Raw genomic sequence first — 19,798 nt, forward strand, 5'->3', positions numbered from 1 at the left:
GGGGGCCCGTGAAGTGATAAAGGTTGAGAACCCCAGTATTACAGTATACAAATAGTCACAGCGATACAATGTATCAAAATGTTATTGCAAACATTTCCGTGCTTTTGTGTGTGTCCATGCAAGTTGTATATTGAGCACGCAGACATTATTATGTTCTGGCCTCATTAACGGGCAAAGATATCAGCAATAGAAAAAATCTAAACACTTAAAAACCACACACGCACAAAGACAATGTCTATTATGTTTCACGTCAGTTGCATGTCTGTCTTTGAGATCCCTAACAGATAAACTTCCTTTTTCCTGCGGGATTGTGGGATGACACAGGCAGCCAATTTCCAGCCCTTGATTTGATTGATAAATCCTCTGTGACAAGGCTGAATAAAAGAGCCCTATTTGCTTTGATACATATAAATAGGAAATTAAGCAGCAGTATTGTCAGGGTTAATTAGTCGAGAGTGAGAAGATGTCGGATGTTTGACATACTGGAATTCCCACACACACGCACGCACGCGCGCGCACACACACTTGGGAGCAGTTAGTTACCGAAGGCTCATCAGTCTCTTCTGCTTTTGTCTTGAATAGATTCATTCTCATCACATGTTTAAGTTTGGCACTAAATTTTCCCAGAATGACAATTACAATGTGTATATATGTTGGATAGTTTAATGTATTATTTTGTTTGATATCCTATACCAGGTTAATGTAAAGAGACAAATACTGTAAGTCATTCATTGGTTCAAAAGTGTAAAACACTGAGCCTCTGTGGCACTTTGAAGAACATAAAATCTTCCTGTAGCCAATCATTTTATTACTTAAAGGAATAGTCTACTCATTTTCAATATTAAACAATGTTATTACCTTAACAAAGAATTGTTGATACATCCCTCTATCATCTGTGTGCGTGCACGTAAGCGCTGGAGCGCGCTGCGACACTTCGATAGCATTTAGCTTAGCCCCATTCATTCAATGCTACCATTTAGAGATAAAGTTAGAAGTGACCAAACACATCAACGTTTTTCCTATTTAAGACGAGTAGTTATACGAGCAAGTTTGGTGGTACAAAATAAAACGTAGCGCTTTTCTAAGCGGATTTAAAAGAGGAACTATATTTTATGGCGTAATAGCACTTTTGAGAGTACTTCGACTCGCCTGAAAAGTCCGCTCCCCTTCTCACTCTCATAATGGGAGAGGGAGGGTGTTACTACACCGAGTCGAAGTACTCCCAAAAGTGCTATTACGCCATAAAATATAGTTCCTCTTTTAAATCCGCTTAGAAAAGCGCTACGTTTTATTTTGTACCACCAAACTTGCAGAGGGTCTGTTCTTTCATTTGATATATTTATATGTTTATATATTTTTAGAAGAAACATTTCCTGGAAGGCATTTTGTGAAACTTTTGTGAAAAAAAATGCTGGCAGGCAACTATTCAAAAAATGGCTGGCGGGGAATGAGTTAAGGGCGTTGTCACTTAAGTGACAGGTGAATTGCTGCTGCTGTCACTCCTGTCGAACTAGGTGTGCATGGTTTTAGCAACCAGTCACCTTAGGTCCACCCATATAAATGTAAAATAAATGGACACAGCGACCCCATTGGATTCAACAGAGACAAGTGAAGTCAATTAGAAGCACACACTTCCTGGGTCGAGCGTACTGCGCAGAATCAAACTGAGCTTAATGACGTAGATGTCACGTGAGCAACCTCTCTCACAATTGTAAGTCTTCTAATAGCCGTGCCACAAGAAATCTGAATCACCCACCGAATCTTGCAGAGACGGCGAGCGTGAACAAGAGCAAATTTTGGTAAGTATTCTGATTAATAATCTCTCTTGACTTTATGCCTCCACGTCCACCCAATTGCCTCATAGACAGTAAAAGATTACCTACAAGCTTTTTCTCCTGTTCATACCGTAATTTCTCTACTGTGCACCAGAGAGTCACAGGTTATGACGCAATCGTTAGCCTATTTTTACAAAAACTGCTTTACTGGGCCATAACGTAAAATACATGGTAATGGAGCCTTTTATACATTTTTGTGTTTTTTAGAAATAATTAATGGACAAATTAAGTCTTTAAATGCCTCAGATGTAAAGTTATTTGCTGTCAAATTGACGCCAAAATGAATGGGAGTCAATGAAATGCAAACAGCAGGTGGGGGTCCGCTAAGCAATGGTGGCGCCCGGAGAAGCTTCAATAAAATATGAAACCCTGCCCCCTGAGTCCACCCACGTCCCGCCTCTTTGCCAATTTTTGGTTATTCAGGAGTGATGAGCTGCCAAGATGTGTACTGCCCTGCCCACATCGAGGCTATACAACAACAGTATGTAGCGAATTTGCGGGAGGAGGGAAATAACGTTATTTGAAACACTATGAACCTCCGACCGAAACACTACGGGGATTCCCAAGGGAATCTTAGATTTTAGCTCAAAAGGGAATATTATGTATAATTAACTGTAATTAATTATACAAGTTTATCAGGTTTTACCTGGTGTAGCAGAATTAATAATAACAATTAATTAATATGTTCGTCCACCGAAGACATATATCCATAATCGTATATTAACGTCTAAGAAATGTTAATTTCATGGCCTTTAAAATTAACCTTCTCACTGATATTCAGTGCTACTCGCAGCGTGTAGCTGGATCAAAAGGCAGAGATAGTGACTTTACTTTCGTGAGCATTGAACACAGAAACAATTCAATTGTGAAAATGCAAACCGGTTTATTAACTATAAAATGAAGTACACATAACGACTAACTAAACATACACACATACAATAACATAAAACATAGATGAGAAAGAAAAGATTGAGAAAGCTAGAGAGAGAGAGTAAAGATTGGCAAAGCACTATTGCTTAACATCTGCACAAACCATCGGAAAATCTCTAAGTAGCGCCTTAATTTTCATAAGGGGTAAAGCTTAAACATCAGCGAGTAAAACAATTTTATACTTGCATTTGGCTCTTTGTGTTTTCGTTGCGAAGTTTCTGCTGCACGCGGTGCGAGCAAGGAGAGAGAGAGAGTCCAGATGTGTTCGTCAGATGTAGTCCGTTAAGTGGTTTCGTAGGGCGGATTGGTCCGCGTGGTTTTCCGAACTCTAACGCAAAGTGCAAGCCAGGAAGACTGTCCCGAAGAAAGACAGGGCTCAGAGAAAAGATGATGAATCCGAGGGACTCTGGTTGAGTCTCAGCGAGTTTCCAAACTGCGCTGACGGGTTACCTGGGTAACCGGGCGACTGGGCGCTCATGAGTGAACTAAGCCACTGACTGAGATACTGAGTGAATCGTTCGAATTGAGCTATTGAGCGATGATCAATGAGCTAAATGAGCAATGATGGCTTGGGCGATAGGCCGTTTTGACCTTTCACACGCCCAGCCCATTTTGGGTGTCCGACCAATGTGTGAAGTGTTCGGTCGCGCGGGGAAACAAGCCTTTGTTCTTTCAGACCTCACCTTTGCGTAATTGCATAATGATAAAACTTTGTTTCCATAACTCTTCAAATCGATACTAAATGACATTGATGCGGCTTATGGTAATATGATACATAGAAATGATTGGGAAATAAAGAGTAGATTAATTTGATACTAGACAAGACATGGGTTTAAGATCACGTTGAATAATAATTTCATACCTAAGATATGAACCATGCTACAGTGAACAAAATCTAACTAAAGTGTTAACACACAGTTACATCACACATACATGATCATGCAGTAAAGGGATATAACATATATATACATTTAAACAGCTCCTTGTGATCTTTGAATGTGGTTTCATCACAGACATACAGTCTGCGCCCCCTGTTGTGTCTCTGGCGATATTCGTTTGAACGGCTCTGATGGAATTCCTTTGAACGTCCTTTTACGACGGCATTTGTTTTAATTGTTGCCCACTTTACAGCCTTGATAGGTGATAGAGGAGACAGGGTTATCTAATTATCACAATTTTTAGGGCTGTTGAAATCCAGATGCCCAATGGCCTCTATTTGACTCCGAGCCATTTGCTACATATCCCCCCTTCATGGCCACCAGGGTCTTAAGAGACTTTGGTGGGCGATGGTTCAATAGGCGATGATTGGAGAGGTCATTTGGTCTGGATGGCAGGTGTATCTTAATTTTCTGCAGCGCTTCGGCGTGCCTGCAGAGGGGTGATTTCGATGAGGTTGGGCTCTTGCTCGGCTTGTGTGTCTTGCTTCCCATGGTTCCGCTTGAAGGCTCGAGAGGCGGCAGCTGTGCACTTGTTCACTGTTTCCTGCATCCCGCTGACTCTTCGGTACAGGATGAAAGTGAGGCCAAGAGTAAGGGCGTATCCTACTCCTGTGGAGAGGCACAGTACCGTGTCAGCGGCGGTCCAGGCTCTGAAAACAGGGAGGCTGTGCAGAGCTGGCATGCGAGCAAGTGCCTGGAGGGCAGTGTCGATGGGCGTGACATCAATTAGTTGGGTCCCCCCTTCTGCAATCCTCATCTCCAGTTCAGGGTCTAAAGTGAAGTTGTGGTCCCTGAAGAAAGTTGAAAATTCCAGTTCGGTGTGGTACTCCTCACTAGGAAGGTGATAGAGTGCGAGTTCATCGATGTGAAGAATCGCACCTTTTGGAACTTGGATCCACATCGTCTGGTTTGGTACACTGATGCGGGTGGCTGTGTCGTGTTGGTCGTAGGTCAAAGTGGCCGTGCTGGCTGGGGTGTTAACCAGCCATCGGTCACCTACGATTTCAGCTTGGGTGTTAGTGACCTCGGCTCGTGGTTTAGCTGAGGCAGGACAACGAGAGTCAATCTTCATGGGCCGCAGCCCACAGATGCCGTCAGTGTTGTCCTGAAGGAAAGGTTTGCTGGGGCAGAGATAATTAATGTCTTCAGTGAGGCTGCACATGTGCAGGTTTGGTGCAAGGTACAGCTGTTCATTGCTGTCATGGTAAGCCACCACCGTGGGGGTGCGTATTCTGATGTGGGTGTTTCCCTGCCAGAAGCCAACATTGACAATGTCTTTGAGTCTGTAGATGTTGTGTGACTCGATGATTGGCAGGTTTATCAGAAAAGCAAGTTCGCCTTGTTCAGGGGCTATGCTTAGTGAGATTGCGCTACCTAGGGAGTAGGCCAGATGTGCCTGCAGGGTGTCTGTTGGGCCTGCAGTGACAGAGGATAAAATGGTCTGTACCAGGCTGAGGGGTACCAGGCAGGGTGAAATGGCTGCTGCGGCAGCTCCGAGTAGGGCTCCCCGAAACCGCTTGGGACGCTTGGTTTGTCCGCCAAGACCTGCCTGTGGGACAGTCATCTTCTGAAGTTGGTACAGCATGTGTTTGATGTCAGCCTCTGCGTGAATCATAGCGTTCTGCGCCCATCGTTCTCCTGCCCTACTGGTTTCTGGTGCTGATGCTGTGTAGTGTGATCTGTAGACATCACGGGGGTGGAGTCGGACGTAGACCTTTTGGCTATGTGTTCTGCAGTTTGTGATTAGGAGTCCAGGTTGCTCTTTTAGGGCGATGCCTGAGGCTGGACCCGGTGACACGATTTCAGGTTGCGACCATCCCCCATGTAGGCTGATGTACAGAACAGTGATCCACAGCAGCATCCTGGTGACAGAGAGGGAGAGAGAGAAAGAACAATAGGCGAGCGCTACAGGTCCTTGTTTGGTCAGGACAGTTCTCTTTCTTTTCATTGGCGGCTGTTCCCTAGGTGGCAGAGTTTTAGTGATGAGGCAGTGTGGAGTAGTTTGGTTCGTCCCCCCTTTACTATCATGCCATAATGTTGAGTGTCTCTTGACTTGGTTCTGATGGACCCATCTGGAAATTGGTTCCTTCTGACTCCTGCCCATCTTGATCTGGTATGCAATGGGGGAGAGTTTGTCCACAATCTCATGAGGTCCTGTCCAGTGTGGCAGAAATTTCTTTGACAGCAGTCGGTGAGCTGTCTGAATTGGCAGGGCGAAACTGTAGGACCAGATCTTGGTCGTTCGAAAAGCGAAGGTTGTTCCCGGATGAAGTTCATCCAGATACTGGTGAGTGGTGTCATTGGGTGCTGGAAAGCATTCTGCCAACTTTGTGAATTGCCAGATGACCGTGAGAAAGTGTTTGTTGCCCCTCGTTGACCTGGGTAATGGTCCAACCCAGTCTATCTGGAGGTCTGACCATGGGAAGTTGACACCTCTTTTTTGCAGTGGTGCTCCGTGGTTTGGGTTAGCCGGTTGGAACAGGCAGCAAACCAGACATCCCTTGATGTATTCTGCTACATCCTGCTGCATTCCAGGCCAGTATGTCACCTGTTTCGGTGTTTCATACGCGGCTTTTGTGCGGTGGTGTGCGGCACATGCTGTGTCATGCACATACATTAGTATGACCCCCCTATGGGCCTGAGGAACCACAAGCGCAGGTGTAGTGCGGTCATCAGGGACATACCCGAGGATGTTGTGTTGTATGCGCAGCAGGTGCTTGGCATCGTTGAGACGTTTGCGGGTTGGAGCAGCAGACAGGTCAGAGTTTGTGATAGGGTAGGTGGAGGGGTCTGAGAGGTGGTTTAACATAGCTTGGGTAGCGATGTTAAAGGCTTGTAGTTTCTGATGATCTGCATCATCCTGCATGGCATCTGCATCTTTTAAATTTTGTCGAACCTGTGCGTCAAGTCCTGGGTATGGCTCTGAGTCTTTGGCTGGATGCAGAGTGCAGAGCAGTGAACTTTTGGAGTTTAGGTCTGAGACGAAGTTCCCGCGGCTGGCTGGGGGGTCGTCCATGACCTGTGTGACCTGGCAGTTTACCTTAGATGATCTGGCTGATTGAAAGGGTAAAGGTTCTCGCACTTGAGCCCAAATTTTTAACTGTTTAAAGTCCATTAAGGGTTCAAAGCGGTCTAGCAGGTCTTTGCCAATGAGGAGAGGGTATGAGTCCATTGGTGAGATGTACACAGGGTGTATGATGCTCATAGGACCGATAGTCAGGTGGATGGGAATCACCTGTTGCAGTTGAACTTCAGTCTGGCTGTAAGACTGCACATTCAGCATACACCTTTGGGGTTTAAGGGTCAAATTTTGGGCCTTAGCTCTGTTCTGGAGTCTGGTGAAAAGCTGGGATGACATCAGCGTTAGGTCAGCTCCGGTGTCGACGAGGGCTTCTAGTTCAACCTCATTTTCCAAGGTTATGGATAGATATAGCTTTTTAGCTTCTCCTCTTTCGATCAGGTTTCCCAGGAGGCTTGGTACTGGGGCTGTCGTATTAATGGGAAGGCAGTCAAGGCTGGTTTCCTGTGACTCTGTAGGGAAAGAGACACCCAACACAGCACTCTCTGGTACCCGCAGGCCCTGGTTGGTTGGTGTTTGAGATATTGTTTGTATGCCAAAGTCTTTGAATAAGGAGTCGGGTTTGTCTTCGTGGTCCTCCTTGTGGGGCCTCTTTTGGATTAACTCCTTCAATATTCTCAGAATCTCTGCTGTCTCAAACGTGTCTGTGTCACACTGTTTCGGGGGTAGCTCAGACTTAGATTTGCTCTGTGTGTATCGAGACTGATTTGTCTGTTGACTGTTACCAGTATTTGATCTGCCAGGTGCAGGACGGTTACCTCTAGGTTGTCGGCCAGGTTCCCACGAGCCGCCACCCTTCTGGTTGTCTGATGAGTTTGGCCGGCTCCATGACCTCTCGGCACGTCCCATTTGGTGCTTGGGACGAGCCCCTACATGGCCGTACCATTCCTGGCTGGCTGTAAAGTCTCTTGACCCTCTTGGCCCTCTGTTGAAAGGTCTTTCACTGTGGCGTTGTCGTGCGCCCTCCAGTGGTAGTTCAGGGTACAGTTTAGAGACAGGGAGAATGACAGGGTTTTTAACAGTCTTTTCAGAGGCCGCTCTTTGTTTACCATAAGCTTTCTGGGCCAAGTCCCGCAGCTGCCTGGTTGTCATAGTGCGAGGGCAGGCCATAACCCCTAAGTGTTGGCTTACTGTGAAGTGAAGATTTCGCAGGAAGAGGGTCCTGAAGTTAAAGTCCTCCTCCATTCCTGGCTCATTCCGTGAGCCAAAGTAAGCTCGCCTGAGTCTGTTGTAATAGGCCTGTGGAGTTTCGTTCCGGCTTTGTTTGAGGTCCATCGCCGTAACAAGTCCTTGTTCTGACTCTGGATCCGAAAACTCTTCTATTAAGGCCTTTTGCAGCTGCTCGTAATCCATCTTGACGTTTTCTGGCTGCCGGTCAAGGAAACTCCTCACCTCACGACTGGAAGTAACCCGTAGCAGATACAGTTTGTCTCTTGTGGTTACATTTGGCAGTGTTTGCAAATAAAAGTCAATGTCCTGCAGGTAAGAGTGGATATCATAGCCACCTGCAGGCTCTGGGGTAAATGTTGGGATATTTCTAGCCAGCTTGTCGAGGTCTTTGGGTGCCACGCCGGGCATGTCTGCAGGTGACCTCGGGAAATTTGTCTGTCCCCACCCCCATGTGGTAGTGAGAGGTTCGGGGATGCTGGCTGATGTCTTTAACAGTGGGCTCCCGCCCCCCTTTTCAACAGAAAAGCTTTGGTGGGGGGGTACAGGCTCACTGGTTGAATGAAAGGGAAAGGTTGCTTTTTCCCTTACTTGTTCAGCTTGCAGTTTATATGCATAAATGAGTTCTCTTTGGGCGGAGTCAAGGTCATCCCTAGCCTGGTCTCGTTGCTGAGCCAGAGCTCGACCTTCATCTCGAGACGCTCGCAGGTGATTCTCACAGGCCTTCAGCTTGGCATCACGTTCCTTCAGTTCTGCCTTTGCTCTCACCAGAAGATGTTCAGCCTGCTGGAGCTTTCCAGACAGCTCTTCTCTGGCTGTCTTTTCCTGTTGCTCCTTGTGCTCTGTGTCTGTGCGGAGTTTTGACAAGGCCTCTTGCAGTTGTCCAATCTCGTCCTTTAGCCTCCAGTGTTCCTCCTCCGTCGATGGGTGTTGATCCTCTAATCCCTGTGTCAGCTGATCTAGACGATTCTGCGCGTCCTCCTGATTCCTCCGTGCCTCTGCTGCTTGGAGCTGTAGAGCTGCTGCATCCTCTTCCAGTTGGGCGATGTTCCTTTCGCCCAGTTTAAGCTGGATGATGAGGTTGTGAGCGATGGCACCTGTGATCTTGGCTATGTCCTTGTGACTGTAGCTCCTCGTTGGGTCGTGGGCTATGAACTTGTCCAGGGTGCCGTCGAGTTGCTCTCTTTCCAAGTGTTGCAGTTCATTGGCGAGGTTGGGCAGGAGTTCAGATGTCACAGCGCTGAGCCAGGCCTCTAGCTGGTCCCAGTGGTTGACAGGGCTTGGTAATCTGGACATGTTGACACACTGGTAGAAGAGAAAACACAAAGAGCCAATGCGAGTCCGCACAGTTCAGCGAGCTACGGCAATAAAATATATATACGTGGGCTATGAGCTTATTATCAGGGCCTTTCTCCGGCAGCACAGATAATCAGTGTGGGGAAATAAGGGAAAAATTTTAGTAATTTGTCGCTTTGTTAAAACCTATAGGTCGCCTTGAACATTTGGTTATTCGAGCGTATTACTAATGAATTCTCCTAATGGTTTGTGCAGTTTTGCTCTTTCAACCCAAAATAAAGTGAATCAAAATAATTAAAATTAATTAATTATAATGATAAAAATAAAATAAAACATAAAGCAAGGTTGCTGGAAATGAAATGAAACAGGAAAGGGCAAAAGGAGAGGAAAGAAAACAAATAAATAATTTAAAAAAAATAAAAGAAATAAATAAAAATAATAAAATAAACTGAAAATGGGAATTGAGACAGCCAACAGACGAAGTCCTAAGGCTGGGAAAATGAAAAGGATAGGAGGTGGAAAAAGGGGTTTCCTGTTTCAGCTTAGCAGGTTCTCTACCCTAAATTTGATGACAGGGCCTTACAGGGAGAGGGCACTATGTAGTCATGCGAGCTAGGGGAGTGGCTTAGCTAGATTGGCTGGGCTAGACCCAACCTGAGAGGGATCTGGTGCCTCTAGTGGCTACAGAGGGGAGAAAAGTGCATCTCTTTTACACCAACACTTGTTGACTATTTAAAACAACCCAGGGTGGAACACAGAGACAAGGCGCTTCCCTGAGCACGCAGCCAAGAGTGCCGGGCCTTCTGCCCTCCCCACCTCGACCGCTCAACAGTCACACCCTTCACACCGCCGGGCCGCACTCAAAGGTGTCACCCACCAACTGGCACTGCCGCTAGGGCTTTTGTGTGTCAGCTGGCAAGGTTAGCGATTGGAGTGCCCGGTGGCAGAGGTTGCACTGTGTCTTGCTGCCTAAGGTGCTAAGGAGGGAGCTACCGCAGCACCCCGACTGTACACACTCGAGTCAGTTCAGCGGGACCGGTCTCTTGTAGAACTCACCGCTGGCGAAGCCTCTGATTCATCTATCAAGTGTTAGCTTTAAAGAGATGCACAGGGGCTTATCCTATTGCACCAGTTAAAACATAAATGAATTCACTGAGAATGGGACTTATGGGGCTGAATTCTATTCACAGTAAAGAATTGATTCAATTAAAATTTAAAATAAATCAAACTGCATTGAATTTAAATTTAAACTTAATTAAAAATACAATCTCTACAATAGAAAATAGAACAGGAGAGTAAGGAGTGAGAGAGACCAGCAAAAAAATGAAATAAAATAAAAATAAAATCAATCAAAAATAAAATAAAAATTAAATAAAGAAATAATAAATTAATAAAGCCACAGCAATATTAATTATTATTTATAATTTAAGACCATAACATTCAATATGTAGGAAATAAAACTACAAAGTAGTAGAATAACCTAGTTATTGAAGTAAGGTCAAAAATCCAAGTTGGATTCCTGTCATACACTCCCAAAAGAGTTTATGAGAGGACCAAACGAGCTTTTCCCACTAGATGGCGATATTTCGCCCAACAAAGAAAGAAAGCGGAAGTCAGACGTAGAGTAATGGAGAAGAAGAAATGTTAGACACTCAAGACTGACATCTAGTGTTAGAACTAGGTAGTACGCTTTAAACTGACAAAGATTCGCTTCTATACAGTAATTACATCGGCGGCCGCTGCGTTGCTAAGACGACGGATGTAATTCGCTCGTGTTCAGCCGGTGCCTCTTCTGGCTTACGTTACCGGGACACGAAATAAACAAGAATCCAACGTGCTTTATCATACGTTGTGACTATAAATACTTGATCAAGTTTTCATCTCCTTTAAAATTGAAAAGTCTTACCCTCGGTGCTTACAATTTTAAAAATCCACGTATGTGAATAAAATGGAAAAATACAATAGACAGCTTCTCTAATTGTAAATCATTTCCTGGAGATTTAACAAAAAGGCCTTATCAGATGGGAGTATTCACTCGACCACCGCTTCGCTCTAAATAAAGGAATTCTACTCTTTATTAGGCGGAATCAGACGGTACAGCGTATCAAAGGGTTTTTTAATACGGTTACCTTAAAGACTGCAGTTAAATATACATAACAGGGGCGCGAGTCTGTTACGTCCTGAAAATGATACAGGAAAATACATTTTCATTCATACAAAGAAAGAACGAAATCAGTTATAGCTGATAGTTCTTTTTCATTCACACAATGCAAAAACACATTTGATTTGTAACTGGTTTGCTCAGAAAATAATGTTTAAATCTGCCCGCGCGTTCTCCACCATTATATGTAGCGAATTTGCGGGAGGAGGGAAATAACGTTATTTGAAACACTATGAACCTCCGACCGAAACACTACGGGGATTCCCAAGGGAATCTTAGATTTTAGCTCAAAAGGGAATATTATGTATAATTAACTGTAATTAATTATACAAGTTTATCAGGTTTTACCTGGTGTAGCAGAATTAATAATAACAATTAATTAATATGTTCGTCCACCGAAGACATATATCCATAATCGTATATTAACGTCTAAGAAATGTTAATTTCATGGCCTTTAAAATTAACCTTCTCACTGATATTCAGTGCTACTCGCAGCGTGTAGCTGGATCAAAAGGCAGAGATAGTGACTTTACTTTCGTGAGCATTGAACACAGAAACAATTCAATTGTGAAAATGCAAACCGGTTTATTAACTATAAAATGAAGTACACATAACGACTAACTAAACATACACACATAAGAAAGAAAAGATTGAGAAAGCTAGAGAGAGAGAGTAAAGATTGGCAAAGCACTATTGCTTAACATCTGCACAAACCATCGGAAAATCTCTAAGTAGCGCCTTAATTTTCATAAGGGGTAAAGCTTAAACATCAGCGAGTAAAACAATTTTATACTTGCATTTGGCTCTTTGTGTTTTCGTTGCGAAGTTTCTGCTGCACGCGGTGCGAGCAAGGAGAGAGAGAGAGTCCAGATGTGTTCGTCAGATGTAGTCCGTTAAGTGGTTTCGTAGGGCGGATTGGTCCGCGTGGTTTTCCGAACTCTAACGCAAAGTGCAAGCCAGGAAGACTGTCCCGAAGAAAGACAGGGCTCAGAGAAAAGATGATGAATCCGAGGGACTCTGGTTGAGTCTCAGCGAGTTTCCAAACTGCGCTGACGGGTTACCTGGGTAACCGGGCGACTGGGCGCTCATGAGTGAACTAAGCCACTGACTGAGATACTGAGTGAATCGTTCGAATTGAGCTATTGAGCGATGATCAATGAGCTAAATGAGCAATGATGGCTTGGGCGATAGGCCGTTTTGACCTTTCACACGCCCAGCCCATTTTGGGTGTCCGACCAATGTGTGAAGTGTTCGGTCGCGCGGGGAAACAAGCCTTTGTTCTTTCAGACCTCACCTTTGCGTAATTGCATAATGATAAAACTTTGTTTCCATAACTCTTCAAATCGATACTAAATGACATTGATGCGGCTTATGGTAATATGATACATAGAAATGATTGGGAAATAAAGAGTAGATTAATTTGATACTAGACAAGACATGGGTTTAAGATCACGTTGAATAATAATTTCATACCTAAGATATGAACCATGCTACAGTGAACAAAATCTAACTAAAGTGTTAACACACAGTTACATCACACATACATGATCATGCAGTAAAGGGATATAACATATATATACATTTAAACAGCTCCTTGTGATCTTTGAATGTGGTTTCATCACAGACATACAGTCTGCGCCCCCTGTTGTGTCTCTGGCGATATTCGTTTGAACGGCTCTGATGGAATTCCTTTGAACGTCCTTTTACGACGGCATTTGTTTTAATTGTTGCCCACTTTACAGCCTTGATAGGTGATAGAGGAGACAGGGTTATCTAATTATCACAATTTTTAGGGCTGTTGAAATCCAGATGCCCAATGGCCTCTATTTGACTCCGAGCCATTTGCTACAAGTATTAACAACACTGATAACAGACAAGTGCGCTTTTCAACCACACGGGGAGCCGTGAGCCAGTCTAACGTAGTGGCGCTTTAAAATCATCTGTAAAAGCTTTTCCTGTGACGGTAATTTCTACATCCTGCTTGAATGTAATTCGCCCATTTAGTATACGTGGATCTATGAATATGCAAATTAGTCTCCACCTCTACTCAACCGCACAGTTCGGACCATAAAAATGAATATGCAAATCATCCCCACCTCCATTTTTCGTACGCGTAAATAGATGTTAATTCTTCAAATTAAAAACTTACATATTATGAATAAAATACTCAGCAATGGTGTGGAATGATGAATATGAACATGGTTTGTTTTAAAGCATATTAAAAACAGCACATAGAGATATTAACAACAATAAAAACTTGATTTTCACCACTGTGTGACTTTAAATATTAACTCGTTCATCACATAAAGCTATCAAATGGCTTCAGAGAAACGTACAACTCATTTGGACCTTTTTTATGATACTATTAAGGGTGCTTTTTATTTTTAGCTTGACATCCCCAGTCCCCATTCGCTTTCATTATATGTAATAGACCAGCCAGGATATTGTTCTTCATTCATAATTTTCTTTCGAATCCACAGTAAGAAAGAAATACATAGAGGTTAAAAATGACTTGAGGGTAAACGATCACAAAATATTCATCTTTGGATGAACTATTTCTTTAAGCGCCTGACCGGGAAGCCCATTAAACACGCTGTTATAAGTTACATGGCAATGTAGGACAGCGAGTGCCGAATCACCCAATCTAACTCTGGCGCTCAAATGATTTGCTTGACATTGAACCCACATTTGTTACCAACATGTGAGCAGACGGAGAGAGGACTCGAGGCAGAGCCGTAAGTCATTACCCGCTGGAAATAGCTCTGTTGAAAAGATAAGCGAAACAATGAGTTCCCATCCCAGGATAAATCTCAGGACTTGCCATGTTATTTTCACCCTCTTATATATGGTTCCTGTTATTGAATTTAGTCCTGGATAAATAGAGCTGGATGTTCACCGCTGTTCACACAGGGTCTGTCACATTCTTACACGGTAAACTCTCATCTGATAACATAGGGGTGTGTGTGTGAGACAGAGAGAGAGAGAGAGAGAGAGAGAGACCTTAACACTACCCCAGTGACTGATGTCTTTGGTTTGTGTTGTCGCAAATTAGGAAAGTTTCATAAAATGGCATTTTAGTTATCAGTTTTTTTAGCCAGTTTTTAAACTCCTTAAAGGATTAGTCCATTTTCTTAAAAAAATCCAGAGAATTTACTCACCAATATGTCATCCAAAATGTTGTTGTCTTTCTTTGTTCATTCGAGAAGAAATTGTGTTTTTTGAGGAAAACATTGCAGGATTTTTCTCATTTTAATGGACTTTTATGGACCCCAACACGTAATAGTTTTAATTCAGTGTAAAATTGCAGCTTTAAAGGACTCTAAACGATCCCAAACGAGGCATAAGGGTCTTATCTAGCGAAACGATTGTCATTTTTGACAAGAAAAATAAAAAGATGCACTTTTAAACAACAATTTCTCGTCTTCCTCTGGTCCTGTGATGTGCCTGTGCGACCTCACGTAATTGCGTAGGGACATCGAAAGGTCACCTGTTACATATATGAAACGCACATTTGCGGACCATTTTAAACAATAAACCGACACAAAGACATTAATTAGTATCATTCACATACAACAACGTCGGAACGGTCCTCTACACGCTTGTAAACACTGGGGCAGAGTTTCACATACATCATTCATGATCTCTTGACGTGATGACGTATTGCATCACAGGACCGGAGATAGACGAGAAGTTGTGGTTTGAAAGTGCATATTTTTTTATTTTCTTGTCAAAAATGACAATCGTTTGGCTAGATAAGACCCTTATGCCTCGTTTGAGATCGTGAGATTCCTTTAAAACTGCGTTAAAAAAAACTGTTATGTTGAGTTAAGTGTTGGGGTCCATTAAAATTAGAAAAATCCTGGAATGTTTTTCTCAAAAAACATAATTTCTTCTCGACTGAACAAAGAACGACATCAACATTTTGGATGACATGGTGGTGAGTAAATTCTCTGGATTTGAAAATGGACTAATCCTTTCACATGAATATTATAACTTCCGGGTATAACTCATCCCTCCCTGTTTGTGCTGTGTGTATGAATGATATTTCTAATGTAGCCTGTTGAGGTAAAGTGTGCTGTGTTATCTGATTAGCTTTACAAATTTTAGTCAAACTGGCACAAATCCCATAATTTTACACTAAAAAAGATGACCAAAGCCAAGTCTAGAGATCAGCAGTGCATAAAGGCCTTAAGCATGCACCTAACAAACCACTTAAACCACCAAGAACACCCTAGCAACTTCATTAAAACACACGTTAAGTTTTTCAGGAATGAACAGCACTTACAAGTTTAGAAAAACTAAACAAAGCTTTTTCGGTTTTGTTTCAAATAAAATTTGCCACCCTAAGTAGGGAGAAAATGTGTTATACTGAGGCCCCATGGTTATTCTTTGGTTGTGTATTTTCTTTCTTTCTTTTTCAAAAACGTATTGCTGTACTAATTTAAAGGTGCAGTGTGTAAATTTTAGCGGCATCTAGTGGTGAGGTTGTGAATTGCAACCAACGGCTCAGTCCACAGCTCACCTCTTGCTTTTGAAACACATAGAGAAGCTACAGTAGCCGCCGCCGGACAAACATGTCATCGTTGGAGACAACTTAGTAAAAAATTTTGTCTGTTAAGGGCTTGAAACATGGCTGCTCAAAATGGCGGCTTCCATGTAAGGGGACCCTCTGTGTATGTAGACAAACACATCTCATATAAGGCAATAAACACATAACCATTCATTATAAAAAGGTCTTTATACACCCCTAATAATATACTTTTGTATATTATTTTGCATTTCTGTCAAGAGATCCTTCTAAAAATTACACACTGCACCTTTAAGTTATAATACCATATAGTAAAAAAAATATTATCATATTTATAATAGTAGTTCTTCAAATTACTTAGAATGGCAATATTTAATGTATTAAAATTTCATTTTTTTATATTTGGTTATGTTTTGGTATATTTTGCGTAAATGTTGTTTGTCATCCCGGAGTCAGTGTAATATAATAAATCTAGTTTATATAAAAAAATTGGGAGACTTTGAACAAAACATTCCAGCTTTAACGAACTGAAATGTATTTTCTCTCCTTCACTGTCTGCATTCAGGAGCCAGCGGGCGAAAACAGACACACGTTTCCTGTCAAAACTTCTAGTGATCAGTGTGTTTGATTAAAAAGAAATCCATTAAGTGTATGCTAATGTATGTATAAGGGTAGAATTGATTTGGGAGTGGAGGTGATGTGATGTAAATGGGAAAGGAGGGGGACATGTGACCTATTGAAAAGATACTCGATCCTGTGTCACTTTACGACCAGACCTCATCACTTAGAGCCGTGTGATAACCTCATAGAACCATCTATTTAATTTACAGTCATCTGCAGACATGCTCAGGCCCACAGGCAGCCCTAACTGCACACCAAGATATAGGCGAAATCTGGCATAGCAGTAATTATAAAGATTTATCATTTTTAACTTTAAATGTATGCCTAACTTGTAAAGTAAATGCATATGTTTGTGTATATTGATATCTAAGTATAATATGCTGCATGTATCAGGCTGGGTATGTATCAGGCTTCAACCACACCTAATCCTAAGTAGATCATGATTCAAGATTTGATTTGTATTAAACATCTAACATGAACAAGGCCATACTGAACGTGGAAAAACATTGAACACTATGTACATACCCGTGTTACAATTAACCCTGCGTTAGTTTCTGCCCCGCTAAGTCTGTTTATTATTTATTGAAATTCATTTTTAAAGTTAAACATACAGTATGCCTATATCTTGTAATTGATTGTTACATTTTAAAATTTTTGTATGTTAGCCCTGACAAAATGTTAAAGAGCCAGTAAGATGCCAATTTTAAGCATCCTATCACTGTTTAAAAGTCCCGGACAAAAGGTTTAAATGCATGCAAGGTCAAAAAACACTGTAATTTTCTCAAAATATAAATTTAAAATTACCCCATTTCTCAAAGATCCCCAAACGATTCGTGTGAAGCAGTTCAACGAAACCCCACCTTTCAGTAGCCTACTCTGCTCTGATTGGTCAACTGACAGAGTCTCCGCACAGACCACAGATCAGGGGCACAGACCAACAATAGTGCAACATGTTTTGACCTAGTGATAACATGATTTACTGAGAAGACATTATCGACATCAATACATATCATTTATCATTAATCCAAGCAATAAAAACGACAATAGAAACTAACATTTTACACTCATTTAAGCATTTATGTAATCTAACCGGGTCATAGCAAAACCGTAAGTGAGCATGCGTTAGCCGCTTGCTAACGTGACTCTCTGACAGTATATAAAGAGTTTAAACAACGACATCATTCATCATTAATCCAAGCAATAAAAACAACGATAGAAACTAACATTTTACACTCATTTAAGCATTTATATAAACTAACCGGGTCATAGCAACACCGTGAGCATGCATTAGCCGCTTGCTAACGTGACTCTCTGACAGTATATTAAGAATTTAAACAACAACATCATTCATCATTAATCCAACCAATAAAAATGATGATAGAAACTAACATTTTTACACTCATTTAAGCAGGTATGTAACTATAATCACACTTAGGGCCCTATTTTAACGATCTGAAACGCAAGTGCGAAGCGCAAGTGACTTTGTGGGCGGATCTTGGGCACTAGGCGCAAATCAATAAGGGGTTGGTCTGAAGTAGGTTCATTATTCATAGGTGTGGTTTGGGCGTAACGTCAAATAAACCAATCAGAACGTCATCCAACATTCCCTTTAAATGCAAGTGCACAAGTTCCATGGCGGGTTGCTATTATTATGACGGATTTACCAGGCGCACCCCAGGAGCGGTTCACAGCCGAGGAGACCGACGTTCTTGTAAGAGCAGTCAAAGACAGAGAAGTTGTTTTGTATGGGGATGGGAGAAACCCGCCCAAATCAGCGTCAGGCGTGAGAGGAAATAGCCACAGTTGTCTCATCAGCTGGCATCCCCAGGACTTTGATGTCAGGAGACGGGGGAATCCCAATAAATCGAGCACGCCGTGTAACGGGAGGTGGATCTGCCTCTACACATGACCTGACGCCAGCAGAGGACATCGCTGCGTCCACCCTCACCACTGAAAGCCAAGAAACGCAAGCAGTCCAACCCCAAAGTACACTTACAAATGAAGTTCACATACATAAACGTTTCTTATGAAAACATTTTAATTATTATTTACATAAAATAAACTTAATACAGCCACACAACAAACTTATAAAAATATTGTAATCGTTATTTGCATGATAATTTTTTTACGCAGCCACACAAAATAAATAAAAACTATCACCACAATGCTCACCACAATGATTTCCCTTATCTCATGTGTTTATATTTTTTATTGTAACAATTTATGATTTGCAAAAATAACTGTTGCATCTGTGTACATAGTAAGTGTGTGCGCGTTGTGCACGCTATACATTATGGTCAAGCATGCGCCTAAAATAGCATAATGAACAACGCGCAACGCGCCACTGACTTTAGACTAGTTTTTTCTGGTCAGTGGCGCAATTGTTTTTTGAAACTGCAAAATAGCCTCAGGGATGGTTTGCGCCGGAACACGCCTCCTTTTTTGCACTGAACCGCCCAGAGAGCGTAATTTCATTTCCTAGTTTGCTGACGTGCGTCTGTGGAGGGAAAAACCCGCTGTGCCCCGGTGCAAAATACGAATGATACATGCGTCACTGACAAAGTCAATTGTGCTGGGTGCAAGATAGGGCCCTTACAGGTTGTGGTTAGGAGACGCATGTTGTTCCAAATAAAGTGGGTACTGAACCATCTTTCACTGCCAAACGTCTAGTAAATCCCTCCATGAAAAGGTAATTTTAACCACTGATTCTTTAAAGCCAAACAGTTAGTATATCCCTCCTTGAAAAAGTAATTTTAACCACAGATTCTTCATATATCTTCATCCTTTGGTAGTGAGAACAACACAAACTGAAAACACAGCATGATATGATGTTTACACACTAACTAACTGTGGGCAGGTCATAGTTTTCGTTTTTTCCCGGGCAAGGCTGAAGGCAGAGTTATCATGCAAAGTGTTGGTATTACGTGGATAAAGTCAGGCAGGAGATTCAATCCATATGTTGACTCGTTTCAGCGATTCAGAGTCAACTCCCTACTTTAGAAGCCAATAACTTTATTAATCGTGCACTTTTTGGTTCAACTACTTTGCACATTGTTTACATTGATTGACAGCTACATGACACACTGCAATACAGGTCATTTTCCATTTTGGATCTGTGTGGCTCTTTAAATTACAGTAATAGCGTACACTCAAAAACAGGTCCAAAATCAATACTTTCAATGTGGCAAATATAAGTTGAGTAAATATGAACTTTTGTGAGCAAATTAACACTTTTAAGTTTAC

The sequence above is a fragment of the Misgurnus anguillicaudatus genome, chromosome 6, assembly GCF_027580225.2.
Source record: "Misgurnus anguillicaudatus chromosome 6, ASM2758022v2, whole genome shotgun sequence".
NCBI lineage: Eukaryota > Metazoa > Chordata > Actinopteri > Cypriniformes > Cobitidae > Misgurnus > Misgurnus anguillicaudatus.